We start from the raw sequence: 18841 nt of genomic DNA, 5'->3' as shown, positions 1-18841 counted from the left end.
AATGTAAAAATACTAGCAACTTACACAAAAATTATTGATTTTTTTTCCCTCCTGATTACTATTTCAGTGATCAGAGTATATTAGGTACTTGTTTGCTTGCAATGTGTTTTATTAATGCTGTATCTGACACCCAATTTGGAAATCAATGCTTATTTCATCATTTTTCTCTGAGGGGTTCTATTATTTACAATTGATTTAACAGGAATGAAAGGCTTACCATTAACAAGACCCAGCTGCTGACACTTCACAGATGAGTTATTGAACTTCAAAAAGTGAATTAACTTAACCATTGCCAAGACTGATGGTTTGATGATTTTTTTGCACCAAGTCTAATGTATTTATAATTAGAATGTCAAAACAATAGTGTTCCTGCTTTGCCCAGTTTCTTGATTCTTGCACTTTATAGTATTTAAAAGTTTATTTGCTTCCTAGCCCACCATTATTTTGGGTTGAATAATGTTTCTTTAATGGACTAAAAAAATCCCACATGAAGACTGTTCAAAAAGTTTAGCTTCAAATATGTCTATGTAAACACAGAGCTTTCACCACTGAGTATCTATGGACTGATGCATATAAAAGGATGTAATTATTCGAGGTCAACAACTATAAAGTGCAACTAACTTTGGGAAAAACGTTAAAAGGACTTCAGCTGCATTTTTAAAAATCCAGACCCAAATGAATGGCTTAAAAAAAGAGATTGATCAAATTTAAGAAAAGAAAATTTGGAGTTAGTTTCCAGGGTTGATTAAGTTAGTGGATCCACATGGTTATAAGGACCCCTCATTTCTCTTTCTGCTCTGCAGCCCCAACTTTAGTCCCCCTCAGTGCTGCACGCATTTCCAGGCATCACAGTTCCTCCCCACACCCTCTGTCCAATGAGAAAACTGCCCATCTCTGCGTTCTATAAAAAGGAAGCCTGTTCCAGACTCTGCTATCACCAGTGAAAACTCTTCCTTAGGTCTAATTTGTTTTCTGTCACATGGGCATTTGTCAACCAGTCACTGGTGAGAGAATAGGAATGCCTGTGTTGGCTAAGCCTCGTTTATGGGGGGGAGGAGGGGGAGAACACTGAGCAAAAATGGGCCTTCTATGATAGAGAACATGGGGAATGAGAAAGTATTTTCAAGCAGGTCTTTACAGGCAGGAGATAAGTATCTTTTGTCCCCTCTGGCAAATCCTATCAGTCCAAGAGGAGCCTCAGAAATTCGGACACTGGGGGAGCCCCCAAAAATAGCACACATAGATCATCTTACAGCAGTGGCTCTCAACCAGGTGGATTTTACCCTCTACCTTTCACTCCAGAGAACGAATGGCAAAGTATGGAGGTATTTTGGGTTATCACAACTGGAGAGGACTAATGGCATTTACTGGGTAAAAGCCAAGGACCCCGCTCGACATCATGAAGTACACAGGACAGCCCCTGACAACAATGATCTGGCCCCAAATGCCAGTAGCACTGCGACTAAGAATTCTGCTTTGTGCTTCTTAGCCTGCATTTGCCCCAGCTACCTCTCAGAGCCTCCAGCCAGGTTTTCCCCCATTCTGTGTCCTCAACAGTCAACCAAGTCTTTGTTGAAACACCTAAGGAATTTAAAATGGAAGATGAAGAAAGCAAAAGATAATTTTTAAAAAGCAACATGAAGGAAATACGCCACGCAGGAAAAAAAGAAAATTTTTTTTCACAAACAAAATTCAACGTACAGTTGAATTTTGTTTGTGAAAAAAAATTTTCTTTTTATCCTGCGTGGTGTATTTCCTGTATGAGGTGAGGGGTTTGTGTGTGTGTGTGTGTGTATGTGTAACAAATTACCCTCATTGGTTTCTCTTCCAAATTAAGTCATATGTTTTAATTTAAGGAACATGTTTAAATGTATAAAAATAAGAACCTTAGGATTCAGAGAATTTCCATAAAGAACAGGAGTTTAAAATAAACTTTAACAAAAAAAAAACAAAACAAAATTCAACTGTATGCTATTTATGAGGGGCCCATATAAAAGCACAGAGCAGTTAATAAATGGCAAGAAAAGACATACCAGGAAATGACCAACAAAAAGAAAATTGGTCGAGTATAAACCAACTTGGTATTAATATAAGCCAAATGTTTGACTAGAGGATAGCTATCATTTAATGCTAACAGTCCATTCATGAGGACAGAAATAACCATTCTAAACATGTACACAACAAAAGCCATCCTCAAAACTCTAATTTTGTGACTTTACTGTTCTTATTTTGGAACTTTGCATATGTACCACCTTCGTATTTCCTTTATGTCAGTAAGGGGCTAGATGGATGGTAAGCAGGACCTATACACAGACATGAAAACATGTCTGTGTTGTAAAACTTCCTAGTAAATGATAGATCTTGAAAGGTACGTACAAAGGAAAATGTGTTAATATCTTCGCAAGCTGATTTGAAATTCCGCATGCCTGTTGGAGACCTGTGGACAGGGAGTTTTCCCATTTCATTAACGGGCCCTCAATTATCACTACCTACAGGACTTTATTTTCCCTCAGAGATCTTTAGTCTCCCTCCTCGGAGGTCTCCGTCCACCTGCTGCTATTCTCCAAGAGACCTTCTCTGAGAGAACTCTCCCCCTTGGGCAGGCAGATTTTCATGGCAACTGCCAGCCTTTAGCGTGGTAGGTCAGTCCCAGCTGTGCTGGGTGGCTTGGCTGGGATCATATGACCACGTTCCAGCAACACCTTCATGAGTGCGTCTTGACTATTTTGCAGAGGAAGTTACTTGCAATTGTTTTTCACTGACTCAACAAATTTCCTATCAAGCAACATCTACACTCCACTTTTTAAAGGTTCTTGGGACTTTCTATTACTAAGCCTTTACAGAGTTTTAGAAAGATTGTGCATTTATGTATTTCAAAAAAAAAAAAAAGTATGGTTACTGTTTTTGAAAAAAATCACTGTCATATAAAATTTATTATGACAAATTGCAGATGCTCATGGAAATGTATCAAAACTTCTGATTTTAATCTACTTATCTTTTTTGAGAACGATATTTAAAGGGCTAAAGAGAGCTTCTAAGAATCGCTGGGAACCTAAGTAACTCTTCCATTTAAACTGAAAATGTTTTCAAAGTTATATAGGTATTACCTTTACCTACTACATTCTACATCTGGCCATTAACTATTCATCAACTCAGGCACTGCTAACAAAAATTAGAGGAAATAACACATGGTAGAACAAAAGGTGTTTGCATTTAGTGGAGACATATCATTCCAATTTATACTATTAACTCTCAGTCCTAAATATTCTGATTGCTATTCCAGGAGAGCCACAGGGTTAATAAAATTATATTTCTCTTGCTACTATGCTATGATAAATTTATGTAAATGTTGCTTCTGAATATACTTAGGCCTGGGAGTGAGATTATATATTATAACTCTTACATCAATCCATAGCAAAAGATACTTGATAAATAAAATGCCACTGTCTAAATTCCATATTTCTAATTGGTACCATGTTTCTGTACATGAGAAAAATTTTCTCATATATGTTTTGGAGTAATAGAACATTGCAAGTTTTGTTTCCCAAAGCAATGAAAATATTGTGCATATTTAGAACCACATAAGAAAATGGCAATATAATTAAGACTTTTGGTTTATAATACAGGCTTTGAGAAATAAGATCTGTAGTTCGTAATACCTTGAATGCCAGTGTATTATGGATTTAAAAATTAAGTGTTAAATGCTTGCTAACATGTTCACATACTCAAACATTTCTGATTCGATTAACATTGATTATACTCCACAATTCCGAACTACCTGTCTGCGGTTCTCTCCTCCACACCAATACTTTAACTTATTTTTATTGGATTATAACCCCTAATAATTCAATTAAATAAATGAGGAAAAAGGAACAACTGTTTCTTCTGAGGAAAAAATTGAATTACTGAACATAGAATAAGTGTGGGAAATAGAGAGTCACCATTAAGCAAACACTCTCATAATGAGTGTTTCAGTCAAGATCACCAGATATTAAAATTTGCGGTTCAAAGTTTGAAGGAGAAACAAGATTATTTCCATAGTCCCCAAAATATGCCTGTGGTATTTATTAGTCACAAGGGGAAAAATTTCACTTTACATTGGAGAAACCCAGCAGACACCATGCCTCAACAAGTGACCAAAGTTAATGTCATCAACAATGGGACATATTGACATCACCGTCCCCAGTTGGATGCACTGAGAAGGGCACATCACCGCTGTGGTATTCCAGTCAAAATACATACCCTAAATCCAACCTTATGTTATCATAGATCCAAATTCAACCTTAAGAAGGGTCAAGGTTTTGGAGGACAAGGGAAGACTGACGAAGAGTCACAGTAGAAGAGCCTGAGACAATGCCAACTGAGCTGTAAAATGGAATCGTGAATTGTATTCTCCAACAGGGAAAGGACATTAGTGGGAAAACTAGTGAAATCTAAATAAAATCTGTAACTTAATTAAAAGTATTGTACTGATATAATTTTCCTATTTTTTTTTTAATTGTACCATGGTTATGTAAGATTTTAACATCAGGCAAGCTCTGTAAGATGTACGGGAACCTCTCAAAATATCTTTGCAACTTTCTATAAGTAGATAACTATTTCATAATAAAAACATTTGAAAGTTCTAACAAACATGATACTACTAATGTAGTAGTTGATGTTTCAGGGTTCACAGCCAAAGTAGTGATCTGAGCACTCTGAATACATTAACTTACTCCACCCTCACAATAACCTGTGAATGAGGACCATAATTATCTCTACTATTAGGACAAAATAACTGAAGTTTCAAGCATAGGGGGAACCTGCTTAGGATTGCACAGTTGCCAAGTGATCCTAGGAAACCTGAGCCCAGAGCCCCTGTGTTCACTTTGCACACTCCATCACTTACGGATGGACTCAACCTGCATGTTAGGGGCTGGCCAATGTCTGAATCTGACCCTGCCCACTGCCCAGGGTTCCTAGATCTAAACCCAGCTTGGACAGCCAACACAGCCCTCATCAAAGATGTGCAAAACAAGAAGGAAAAGAACTCTGAAAGGAAATCTAAAATGGAAGAAAGGACCTATACGTATGTGAAGAGGAGGAAGAGGAGGAAGAGGAGGGAGGAGGAAGAAGAAGAAGAAGACCATGACGATGACAGCTAGTTAAGTTTGTGAGATTAGAATAAATAAGATAGCATTAAAATCCTATATAACAAAAGAACACCAACTCAGAGGACATTCATTCCTGTGAAGTCATTTGAACATTTGCATGCTGTTTGGGAAGAGGTAAAGATTTTCATTACCATTACATTTTTATTTATTAGTATAATTATTCCTTTCTAAAGCAATCACTAAGAGGAGGGCAATAAGAAGATCTTCTAGTGGAGTACAGCAAAACAAAAAACAAAAAATAAACAAACAAAAACACTGAGAAAGTCTTAACAAAGGTGAAAAAAAAGACAAATGTAAAATATGCTAGAAATTTTATAGTAATTGCCATCAATAGACATGAACTAAAGTTTAAAACCAAGACTGTCATAAAAAAACAAATCCAGTTTTATGACATTTACCCCTAAAATCACCTAATATAAAAGAAGCAAAATAAGATCAAAAGCATAAAGGCAGAAAAAAATGCATCAAAATCTAATTGAAGTGATCTATATGGTCATGTTAATAGGCTTCACAGTAAGTACTGCTAGCCATAAACAGTATCACAGCAAAATGTTAAGAGTCAATGTATCAGGCAGATAAAACAACCTGTAAACTTATCTGCTCCTATTAACATGACTTTGAAGTACTTCAAGGACATTTTAATACAACTGTGTCAACAACAAAAAAACATTTAAAATCACCATTAACCTGGAAGATTCCAACAGCTCTGCCCTAGTAACTAACAGATTAGCAAGTGAAAAGAATCAGTAATGAGGGATACAATTGATAGGCTTAATTCAATGAACACTTCCAGTATGAAACATATTATATATTTACATAAACACACACACCAAAAAACCCATAAAGCTGAACTGCATACTAGTCCATGAAGCCTCAACTAACTTCACAAAGTCAGCATTTCCTTATCACTCTAGTGTCTGAAAAAAACAAGGTAGTTAAGCGTTATTTTTTTTTAAACAACACTTAGAAACATACCTTATCCAAGTGTCTAAAAAAAAAAAAAAAAAAGAAAGAAAGACTACGCAAAAATGTTAATACCACATATCAAAGCATGTAGGATGAAGTAAAATAACTTGTTTGAGGGAAGATGAGAGCTATAAATTCTAGGGGGGAAAAAGAAGCTGATAATTAATGAGCTAATTATTCAAAAAAATAGTAAACTCAAAGAATAAAATATTAAAAAGAACAGAAGATGATAAATTAAAAAACCATACTATAGAAAGTATTAAAATCCCTTTGATCCTCTGAAAAGACTAAAAATAGTAAAATCTCTGACATGAATAATCAAGAGAAGGAATATATTAATATTGAGAATAAAAGACATGACCAGAGGTAGAGAGATTAAAAAGAAAACTGTGAACAATTTAAATATAAATAATATGGACTCAAAAAGAACTGCAATACCAAAAGGTCCTAAAACCATTAATGAAACAGAAAAATATTTCCATCAAGAAAATGCCAGGCCCAAATGGGGCACCTGGGTGGCTCAGTGGGTTAAGTCGCTGCCTTCGGCTCAGGTCATGATCTCAGGGTGCTGGGATCGAGCCCCACATCAGGCTCTCTGCTCAGCAGGGAGCCTGCTTCCTCCTCTCTCTCTGCCTGCCTCTCTGCCTGCTTGTGATCTCTCTCTGTCAAATAAATAAATAAAATCTTTAAAAAAAAAAAAAAAAGAAAATGCCAGGCTCAGATGGTTTTATAAGCTAATCATTCATACAAGATACTATTAACCTAGAAAAAGACAAATGTAATACAATGCAAAATATTTTTTAAAAAATGGCCCATGGGCCAAATTTGGCTTGGCATCTGTTTTTGTAAATAAAGTTTTACTGGAACAGCGCTACTTAAAAAAAAAATAATGATAAAACCTGTTTTCTCTGCTGTGACAGCTTTCATGCTGAAAGGGCAAAGCTAAATAGCTATTAGAGACCGTCAGAGTCCACAAAGCAGAAAATTTTACATCTGGCCCTTAGAGAAAGTGTGTTGCTAATAAGTTTCACAAAGAAAGCTTCTGAAACAGAAGCCTGGAAGGTAAGAGCTATGGCAGAAGGCAGAGCAGGGTACATGTAGGAGAGGAGGAGGGCAGGGAGGGAAGGGCTGTTCATGGCTTAGAACATCCCATCAAGTAGAGCGTCTTTACAGAGAAGGTGAGATTTGAGCCAGGACTTAAAGGGCATGTGGGCATTAGCTGCGTGGATGGATACTTGGTTGGAACAGCATTCCAGGTAGAAAGAAGAGGTAAGGAAAAGGCTGTGAGGCAAGACTGTACCTTCTGTTATTCAAGTACGGCCATGGGACTCTGGGACAGAGTTCAAAGCACATAATGCTGCCAGCAGAGGAGGTCAGAAAGGTAATGTGTATGCTATGGGAAGTGAAGGGCAACTGAAAGTCTGTAGGTCTTGGTAGGCCACTGTAAGGATTCTGGCTTTCATCCAAGTTAAATGGAGAACCATTCCATTTTGAAGAGTTTTGAAGTGTTTCAGGACCTATATTACTCAAACACCAATGGCTATGTTGAAAATAGTTGGTAGAAGGACAAGAGTACAAAAGAGAGGCCCACTGGGAGGCAAGAGAGGGCAGTGGATCAGACCAGATTAACAGTGGTGACGAGACTCTGTGTATATGTAAAACAGGCCAGAGAAACAGCCAAATGAAATTTACATGTTAAAATGGAGAAAACATTACTGATCTCTAAATCGAATGAAGGTTATAGAAGAAATGCAAATATATTCTAAAGATTCTTAAAATAGAAACCTATTCTTAATAAAATGAGTAACAAAAGCAGTCACAAATTTTTCTCTGTGATAAAGGAAGTCCAAACTAACAAATGAAAAGGGTCTATATGATGTCCTAGCAGGCAGGAGGGAATAAGTGATCAACAAGAAGGCCTATCTTGGGAAAGTCACCAGGTTTCCAAGATGGGGGGGAAAATACACACACACACACACACACACACACACACACACACACACATATAATATTTAAAATAAATATATTTATATATGTATAAACATATGTATGGACAACCACAGAGGTAAGTAGAAAGGCCAATCCACTCTGGATTGGAGAAATGGAATACCCCCATAACAAGTTTCCCTGAACTATTCAAATTTAAATCAAACCTTCAAATAAGAAAAAGTAGGCAGGTTTGACTAACCACGAAAATTCTGAAACAAAGAGATTAATGAGAGGGCTGACTCCCTCAATTATTAAGGGTTATAAAATTATAATAATTAAGGGATCAACAGATGATCTATGGAACCAAATACAGAAACCAAGAGTAGACAGAAGGACAACGTACCTCACAGCAAAAGGCAAAGATGACTTACCAAATGGTACTTTTAAAAATTATATAACCTTCTACTGGCAAAGTACTAAACTGAATAATTTAATACACTGAAAGCAATGTAAATTCATCTACCTTCTCTGAAAAACACTTCATCAATACGAATGAAGCTCCTCTTTTGACTTAGTGATCTGGTAGTTCCAATTCTAAGAAGCCATCCTAAAGGAATAATCATGATAAATACATACTATGTTTTTTGTTTTTCCTAAGATACAAAAATTAAAAATATTTTTAGGGCTACCAAAAGGAGTAGTTAGTATACACTACCATGCATCTGTAAGACAGATGATTATCTAGACATGAAAAAAAATTTCTGATATTTAATGAGAGACAACAGGTTATTGCTTAGAGAATTGCTGGCTTAATGCTAATTTAGAGAGAAGACATTAACTTGTATGGGTACATTCTAGAAAGCTGGAATCTTTTTTGAGTGACTCATCTTTATTTTCCCCCCCTTTCCAAAATTTTCATTTTGAGCATATTATAATTATCTAATTAAAAGAAATGTTAAATCAAATGTTATAGGATCATAAAGCATTTAAGTTGGTTTAAGTTAGATTCATATTTATGTAAGAGCCATATATTCTGAACTCTATACATGCACTCTGCGCCTCATGTAAGATTTTTCCAGTATATAAAAATAATGTACACAAGTGACAAAGTGGATCAGATTTATAAGCCAACTTAATATTATGAAAAAATCATATGCAAACAATTGCAATTGGTGATTTTAAGTATACATTCACTGTAAGGCATTTAAAATAGCATCTACTCAAGTGAATAGAGGACTATTCAGTATAAATGGTTAAAAAAGGGAGATAAAAGTGTTGATTTCTTGCTTCACAGGAACAGAAATGGAAAGTAGCCACAAATGGTATTAACATATGAAGTATTTTGACAGCGATCTACTTTTTGAAAGCTTTATCAATCTTAAAAGTGCATTCAGCACGAAGTATGTGATCATTTGTTATAGATGTGTTCCCAAAGTGTCTTCCATTCTTGTTGTGTATTAAATGAATTATTTTGATTTCAAAAACCTTGATTTTCTACATCGAGACAGTATCAGGATATATTTTAAAAGAGGCTAACACCCACGTGTAACGCATGCATTTTATACTGTTACTGAATCAGCATTGAAAAGACTGAATTTTCAGTTCTAACATGGCCCAGCGAAATTATTTTAATTTGATAGTTCTTACAACACCCCTATCAAGCCCTATTTTCTGTATAACCCATCCAGAGATACAGAATTGCACTTTCCTCAGTAGAGATGAGTTGTCAATCTCTGATCCTTCAATAGGCTCCCTATAATCTCACCATTGACTACTTTGCTCTCAATGGGGAATCATTACTTGACACTTGACTTGGAAATCTGCCTGGTGTTCAATTTGATTTCAGTGGTAGTCAATGGAAAAATCTCCAGCCTCTACACATTCCCTTGTTATCTTTGCACATTTTTTCTTTGAGGAATTTCCAAAGTTTGAATGGACCACTGAAGACTCTACAGGACCAGAACACTACAAGGGCAGAGAAGTGAGCAAGAAGATCCGAAAATGACACAGAGCTCGAATTCAGAGTTGCCTGGATGTTGAGCCAGGTCCCCCTATAGCCATTGACAGGGACTGCACCCAAAGTCAGCCTCCACTGGGACCAATGACCCGACCTCAGCATGCTCCCTTCCTCCCACAGGAGGGATAAGCAACTTCCCATGGTTTTGAAGGTATCCAGATGCTGGACAGGTGACTTCCCAGGACAACCCTACAAATAGCTGCTACTTCAAAATCCAGTCTACCTGCTGCCAAGCATGTCTGATTATTCCTCCCCTGAGAAAGATGCTCCCTCAAGCTTTCCCTGAAAAAGGAAGAGTAGCCGGGGAAGACTCCATTTGGAACCTAAACCCCCAGTGGGAAGCCAGCAGGTACCGTGGCCCAGCAGTATAGCTCGGATGGTGAGGGGAAGTTAGTGGCCCCATAAAACCCCTTCCTTGTTGCTCCTGGCTTTTCAAGTTTTTCCTCACAAAGCCTTTCCAAAATCTTGTTTGGACATTGTGGAGCTCACCTCGAACCATAGTAAAGGACAGGAGGCGGTTCATGAGGACCTTGCTGGGCATTATGGAGTCATTGGTTTCGCTACACAGAGGTCATTTTGATGGTTTATGACAGGTCTGTGCTCAAGTGAAATTTTAATGGATGAATAGGGCTCAGGAGTACAGTGGATACAAGGGATGGGCTTGAGAGCTGGAGGGGTCCTTCAGAGAAGAGTTCCTACCAAGGCTTGGAAGGAATGAAGGAAGCCACTGACCACCTCAACTTATAGACAATTTAGTACTGAGGAAACTGAAAGGACAAGAAAGTAGTGAAAGGAAATAAGGACGGGTGTTCTGGGATCCTGTGTGAAGAAGGGCTTTGAATAATAGCCTAGGAGCTCCACTTTAGGGTTCCTCAAACAAGGGTCTGTGGCTAACCACCTGAAAACAGAAAATCCCTCTAGGCTTCAGAGCCAGTGCTTTCCTTTTGCTGGTGTGGGTGGCAAGTCCCACTATCTAGAAAGTTTAATGAGGGGAAATGAGGTCAATGTAATATTTGTATAACACATTCAGGCAAATTATTATATTATTGTGTAAAAATGGTTTCAGAGGAGTTTGAAAAAGAAATGTAATAACAGAACATGCCTCAGGCTGCAGTTAGGTTGAACTCACAAAAGCCTCTCTGTAACAAATAGATACCAATTCATGTTGCAAAAGACAATTAATATTCAGTAAAATATTCAACATCATGTGGAACATCAATGTAACGTTAACTTAGATTTTATTGGAATTGTGTCTTTGTATTCACTTTGATTTTATAGTTGTAGAGGCACAGGAGAATGCATCCAGGTTTCCAGTTGTACTTATTAAAGTAACAAAACTATGGTCAGGACAGGGGTTGAGTGAGGGGTGATAAAAGATTCAGAGGAGCATAGGCTCCTCAGCCAGACTGTTTGGGTTCAAATTCTGATTCTACTACCTGCCTGCCCCAGGACCTTGTCACTGAATCTCAGTCTGCTGTGAAAATGGAATTAATAAAAGTTCCTACCACACTGGGTCATCATGAGGAATCCGTTCCATACACTAATGCTGTCATGCGCTTGATAGAAAATAAAGACAGCTCCGGCTGTTAACTATTGTGGCTCCTTTTTCCTTTTAGTGGGAGCCATACGTGGTTCGTACCCATACTTGTGGGTACAAGTCCAGGGAACTTGTCACATTATAGATAAATGTGTATTTCTGAAAAATCATTTCAGTGAGTAGATTGGATGGTGAGGAGAAAGTTAAACTCATTCAGGAGATCGAAGTGAGTGACAATGTAATTGAGAACACTGTTCTCTGAGTCTGTTCAAAGGGTGGCTTCTGGGCCAGCATTACCTGGGAACTTGTTAGAAACGCAAATTCTCATCTCTGAATAAACAGCTCTGGAGATAGTACCCACCTATAGGTTTTATCATGCCCTTCAAACGATTTTGCCACTCTGGGACAGGAACTGGCAGACTCCTTCTGTAAAGGGTCAGATTTAAATATATTTTTGCAGGGCACTTGGTCCCCTTGAAAACGTTAAAAAAAATGGGTATGTTCCAATAAATCATTTATGGAACTATGTACAGGCTGGATTTGGCCAACTGCCTATAGCTCATGGACCCCTGCTCCAGGATGCTGAGGACAGCCGCTGTGACTGGCAACAACGGAGGACAATGTTGAAGTCTGGCTTCGAGATGGTGAGTTTGAGATAGACACGGACAATTCTCAGTTGAGTATCTGGCTCTGGAGCTTAAAGGAAAGAGCAGGGCTGAAGGTATAGATTTAAAGGCAGCATAAGATGCTTATGAAAAGGTGGGTGCAGGTGACACTGCCCATGATTCCCACGGAGCATGGGGCATGAGCCAGAAGGGCAGACCACCAATCCCAGACAGGCAAGGAAGAGCAAACACCAAGAAAGATGGTGAACCTGACAACAGAGCCAAGAACGTGGCTGTGACCATTTCCAGCCCCCGCAGTACCAGAGAATGGAATAGCAGCTACCACAGGGACTGTCAGGGCATCTGTGACTGTATGCATACCTTGAAGTTATGTATGGGGGGTAAAATGAGTATGTCCAAAGAGTGAGGGAAATTTTCTTTCTTAATAAAAAATGCAGTCCGTGGGTAGATGGATCAAAGAGAAGAGGACAAAGATGGGTCAACTGAAGGAATGAGGTCCTTGACCTGGGGAGAGTTCCCACCAAGAGCCTAAGAATGTGGGACTGTTCCCAAACAACAAGAAGCACACCTCATTTGTCCACACCAACCAGAAGAGTAGGGACACTGAAGCTTCAGGGTGGGCAAAAAGTTCAGCTTCAATTATGGAGGTAACCTCAACCTTATCCACAAATTAGATTAGAAAAGATTAGGTTGAGGATTGGAGAACAGTAGACACGACAATAAAGTATTGTTCTTTCAAAATAAGTCAAACTTTTCACTAATTCAGAGTGTACTTCCCATTTAGTAGGAATTAGTTTTGTTCTTTAATTACACTGGATTTATGAACAGGCGAGGTATACAGGAGAGTTTATTCCCTGTTCTCTATTTTAGCATTCATATCTTGATGCGCTCCTTCACCTAACCCAAGTTATGCTGACATGATCTTTGACTTCCCACGGAGAAGCGTTCATTTTAACTGGCAGGCAAATGATATTACACTCCAAAGGCCTATCATGCTAAATGACCATTAAACCATTACACTTAAGAACTGCCTCTCAGGATAGAGATTGCAAGAGCTGCACACAGTATCACTGTTTAACTATCAGCATTTTAGAGACAGGGAAATGTCGTCACCAACCTCACATGAATTCCTCCGGTTATAAACAAAACATCTGTGGCTGGTTAGCTCAGCTGGTTCATCGATAGAGTTAAATGACCAAAATCTTGGGAGGAATCCTTGCCAAGCTCTGGATACAAGCCCCTTAGCTGTCACGCCTGTTAGATGAGGCACCTCACAAATGGAAGTTTGGATTCAGACAGGGTATAGCTACCACCATCCCATCCCTCAGCCTCCTTGCTCCTTATTCCCCAACAACCTCCCACCTTGCCGCCGCGCACCACCCCCCCACCCACCCCACCCCACCCCTGGTGTTCACAAGGCTATTTTTTTCTCAAGATTTTATTTGAGAGAGAGAGACAGAGCGAAGACGATGACGACTCCCTGCTGAGCAGAGAGCCCGATGTGGGGCTCAATCCCAGGACCCTGAGATCATGACCTGAGCCGGAGACAGACACTTCACCAGCTGGGCCACCCAGGTGCCCCAAGAGGTTATGGCGCCCCATGCCTTCTCCCAAAGTCTTCCTTCCACTGTGGCTAATTAGTGTTCTCCTCCAATCCCTCCCAACACAGTTGGCCCCAAAACCACCGAAGTCCTAGTATATTTTTCTCACTTGACTGCAGCCTTCCTGAGTCTCTACATGGCTGAGTGACCACCCTGGGAACTCTGTATTCTCTGATTTAGTTCACAATTACCTTCAGCGGGAGATGCTACGCTGGCTGAGGACAATAGTACAGGTACAGCACAGTATCATATAAAATCAAGGTCTTTCCTATTTCAAGTGCTGGATTTCTTAGTTGGGTAATCCTGAGCACTGCATCTAACCTATCTGGACATTCACCTTCTCATTTGTAAGGTGAAAAGCCATACCCAGCTCTAATTCTCTGCCTTAGCTTTTTAAAAGAACACTGTAGTCTTTAGTGACCCTCAAACACGTGACTGGTGGAGGCAGATCCTATGAATAGGTAAATGTACATCTAGAGCAAGTGCAAAAAACAAAACAAAAAAACCCCACCGTGCCTTACGGGCCCTGTGGGTCACAAGCACCTGTTCTTCTTTGCCTTCACTTCTCTTCTTTTCAGCCATACCTTTAAGCCGTGCAGGGCCATTCGTATCCTACACAGGGAGTCATGCTCATTTTGACTTGTTCACTTACATTTTTAAAAGTGTGCAGTTTTGACAATCATTTTTAGGTCACAATTTTAAAAAGGCAACCACAGGGAAAAGTCTGTGCCTGGTCCCCAGGGAAGGTAGTCAAGTTTTATTTATTTATTTTTTTAACTGAAGATTTTACTTATTTGATAGAGGAAGTGAGAGAGCACAAGCGCCAGAGGGAGAAAGGTCAGAGGCAGAAGCAGACTCCCCACTGAGCAGGAAGCTGGATACAGGGCTCCCTCCTGGGACTCTGGGATCATGACCTGAGTCAAAGGCAGATGCTTACCTGACTGAGCCACCCAGGTGCCTGGCAATCAAGTTTTCCTAGAGAAACCATACATCACCTTTTTCCTCCTCTACTACCGTATCAGAGGTTCTCAAACTGATCTAGCAAGTCCAGATGGGGCTGCACAGGATATCCGTGAAATATTAACTACTTTTCTCCTAATACTAGTTGGCACTTGCTTTTCTCATGCTCTTGTGTATAACTGCAGTTTTCTGGAACCTGGTATAAGGGACATCACGAAGGCTTGAAGGCAGAAGCAGATAGGGGAATCCAGCTACCTTCTACTAAGCCAGACACTAAAAGTTAACAAAAATGTGGAGAAAAGTTTACGCTTCTTACCATGTTTGCTTTGGGAAAATCCCTTTTCCATAAAAAAATTTTACATTAACTTAACGGGCTTATTCTAAATGAAGCAATAAGCAAATTTCTCATTTTTAGTTTCTAATATGGTAAATATCTATAGCCATAAGCTACATATAAAAGAGCCTGAAGGTCCTCGATGACTGAAGAGCATGAAAGAGTCAGACTAAGACATCTGGGACCCGCTTCTCTAGATCAATAATGGTATGAAATAAGCATGTGGCAAATAGAAGAATTAAGTGTAATTCTGAATTCTCACTAAGACATATGAAAAATACACTCACAAGAGGTTAAGATTTTATCTTTTACTGATATCCAGAACCCTGAGCATTTTCCCCCCAAAGAATGCCAGTAGGGTCCACACAATCCAATCACCTCAGCTTTCAAAATCCCCATTCTGCACTCCAGACCATGAGCGAGGTGGAATAAGGAATAGGGAGGAAATGAAGTTCTCACTCTTTCTCCTGCTTCATGAGGTCAGCTCAGGGATGGTGCCCCTATACACAGCTCATCTTTCTACGTGTACACATCCTATGCAATACCACATATATTAGTGTGCTGAGGTTGTTCTAACAAATACAAATATTTCTAACAAAATACCACAGACTGGCTGACTTAAGAGATTTAGTTCTCGGGGCACCTGGGTGGCTCAGGGGGTTAAAGCCTCTGCCTTCGGCTCAGTTCATGATCTCAGGGTGCTGGGATCAAGCCCCACATCAGGTTCTCTGCTCGGCAAGAGTCTGCTTTCTCCTCTCTCTCTCTGCCTGCCTTTTTGCCTACTTGTGATCTCTGTCTGCCAAATAAATAAATAAATATTTAAAAAAAAAAAAAAGAGAGAGAGAGAGATTTAGTTCTTAAAGTTCTAGAGGCTAAAATATCAAGGTGTTGAGTAGTTCTGGCTTCTTCCTGAGGCCAGTCCCCTTGGCTTGCAAGAAGCTTTCTTTGGTCTTTCTTTGGTCATGCCCTTCACCTGGTCCTAGCATATCGCTAGTAGCTAATTAAGACCCCATCCTACTGGTTTCATTGAATCCCCTCTTTGAAGGCCTATCTCCAAATATTGTCACCTGGAACACCCATGTGAACTCACTTAACCTTAACTGCCTCTTTCAAAGCCCGGTTTCCAAATATGGTCCCATTTTGAGGTACCGAGACATTAGGACTTCAATATATTAGATTTGGAGGAACACAACTAAGCCTGCAACACCATGGTGAGAAAATAATGCTCTTCTACTTCATGATTATGAAAACCTTACACCCTATTCTCTACTAGCTCATCTTTCTACGTGTACACAAGAAGCCCCTTGAATTCACATGGCTCAAGTTCTTCATTTTACTAAACTCAGGTAGAGAGGTGAAATAACCTGTCTAAGGTCACACAGCACATTACTGGTTCACAGAAGGAAGTGATGCTTTTAATTTTTAAATATAGTCTTATTTTCAATATTCGGGGAATGTATTATTTAGAGAAAGCTTCAGTGATTTTAAGAGAACATTTGAGGACAGCTTACAGTTATTTCCTTTGTCAAGAATTCTTTTTGTTCAATTATCATGCCCCAATAGATTTGTCTATTATGTGTAGAGAATAAAGGATGGGGGCGGGGGTCAATGGGTTTGTTAGTTTCTTACACTTGAGTTTGCCTACATTGAAGCAGATCCATGTTCAAACAATCCTTGCCAAGTGTTTGAAATCAAACCCTTTAATCACAGAGAAGCAATAAAAACAGAATATAAAGAAACCTCTGCCTCATGACCTTCTGCTATGTTAAAAAGCAGCTGCCAAGCTTACAACTCCCTAAAGTTCTGCTAACTGGGTTAAGAGCTAGAACAAGCCTCCATGAAGGTGAAAGCAGGCGAGAGGCCGCTGGCTGGGAAGGCAGAACTCCCCAGGCACCGTCAAGAGCCGGGACACCCCAGGTGTCTTCAATAGTGGACGCTCCTTCCTTCTTCCACAAGGCATAGCTGAAGAGACGCCCCCCGACCCCATGAGGCACTACTCCCCCTACCTTGGGCCCAGTTCTTCTTGGGAAACCATTACTAGAATGTGAGAACAGCAGAAGGTTTCCAGTGTTAATGAGTACAAAGTAAGCACAGATTGGCAGGAGACCTTGCCTTGTTTTAGCGATCGAAAGCAGGGGCCGGCAAACTACAACCTAAGGGCAAATCTAGCCTTTCAGCTGAGCATGAAAACAAAACCATGAAACAAAACAAAACACAAAAAGCAAAATAAAATTTCAGGACACGTGAGACTGTCAACATCAGATTTCCGTGTCTGCACTCATTCACTTATATATGGTCTAAAACTGCTTTGCTTCTACAAGGACGTGGTAGGATTGAGTAAGGGAAACTATACGGCCCACAGAGCCTAAATTATTTACTCTCTGGTCTCTTCACAGAAGTTTGCAATCATCGAATCTAAACTTCGGAGCCCTCCCATCCCTCATCCCAAATCTATAAAGCTCAGGTTTCAGATTTTATTATCTTTTGCATTTTTCACCCTGGAAAATTTTATGATTTAGCAGATGAATATCAGTTGAATTTTGGATTTTGTAGGATCTGGTAACCACACCCCCTCAAATTTAGATTTCTAAATCTTTTTAGAACAGCCAAAATATCACAGTTTGAAACCAAAATCCTCTAAAGTGAGAAAACTGGTTTCACTTCCAACTTAATACAATGAAAGGATGCCTACAGTCATTTTAATGTTAAACTGTTTACTGTAACTACATGGGAGTTGTAAGAAAAACTCGGATCATATTTTATCACAGAACTCTAACACAAAATGCCTCCCTCCCGGTATCCACCCTCCCTTCTATCAACGGCAACTCGCTTCCCCACCTTCAACAGACTCAAAGCTGTTTAACCCACGGCTCCTTCAGGAGATAGTTCAACATAAAACAGTACATCAATTCCTTCCTCTGAGCTTTTCCTGGCAAGAAATTATTACCATAGATCAAAGTGATTAATCAAAATAAGTGCTCCAGAAGCCAGATAAGGCGGATTACAAAGGGAATTACGGAACGTAGCTTCTAGTAAGAGTATCAAGGAGTTTAAAAAGAGTACATCTGAACATACCTCTCCTCTGTAGATCCTGAGATCAGTTCTACTAGATGAAAAGGATGGGTGACGGTCACTTCGTGGTAATAGGCAGGATTCTGCAATAGCAAACACCTTGAGTTAGGAGTTTCAAGCAACAATGCAGGAAAAAAGTACTCCATTATTCATTACTTCATTACTCCAGGTCTTTGCCTGCGTCTCCACAATACCTCCTTTTCCAGGATTTCCATGATGTGACAAGTTTATCCTTGTCATAATGGGAAGAAACCACCAAGCCGCTTTGCTAAATCTCAAACCAAGCCTGACTGCCTCGCCTGAAGCCTTAAATGTCAAAAGAGAGGAAAGCAGGGGCACCTCTCAGCCCTTAAGCGTCTATCTTCCCCTCGGGTCATGGGCCCTGCCTCGGTGAAGCCCCGCATCGGGCTCCCTGCTCAGAGGGAAGCCTAACTCTCCCTCTCCTGCTCCCCTTGCTTGTGACAATCTCAGGAACAATTTTCATTGAAAATGTTTCTTGGCAGACACATAGCGGGAAAAAAGTTTGGTGACTGTGGTGTGCCTAATCTTGGAAGGTGAAAGTTCACAAAAGCATTGAAACAGACCAAAATATCCTTAACCCTCAGCTAGTTCTCTAGTCTGTGAAATGGGAGGTATCATAAATTAA

General features: G+C 39.6%; 1 long non-coding RNA gene across 1 annotated transcript in view; it reads right to left on the bottom strand.

Moving 5' to 3' along the window:
* The window catches only part of LOC122909036, a 303879-nt gene extending 285617 nt beyond the window's left edge, over positions 1 to 18262 (bottom strand). Inside the window, exon 1 of the long non-coding RNA XR_006385067.1 lies at positions 18199 to 18262. This is a non-coding gene — a long non-coding RNA (uncharacterized LOC122909036). The remainder of the gene's footprint in view (positions 1 to 18198) is intronic.
* Positions 18263 to 18841: the final 579 nt, after the last annotated feature.

This window comes from Neovison vison, chromosome 6, assembly GCF_020171115.1.
Source record: "Neovison vison isolate M4711 chromosome 6, ASM_NN_V1, whole genome shotgun sequence".
Classification (NCBI taxonomy): Eukaryota; Metazoa; Chordata; class Mammalia; order Carnivora; family Mustelidae; genus Neogale; species Neogale vison.
The sequence above is the reverse complement of the archived record's forward strand: the minus strand, read 5'-3'. Positions and strand labels throughout refer to the sequence as shown.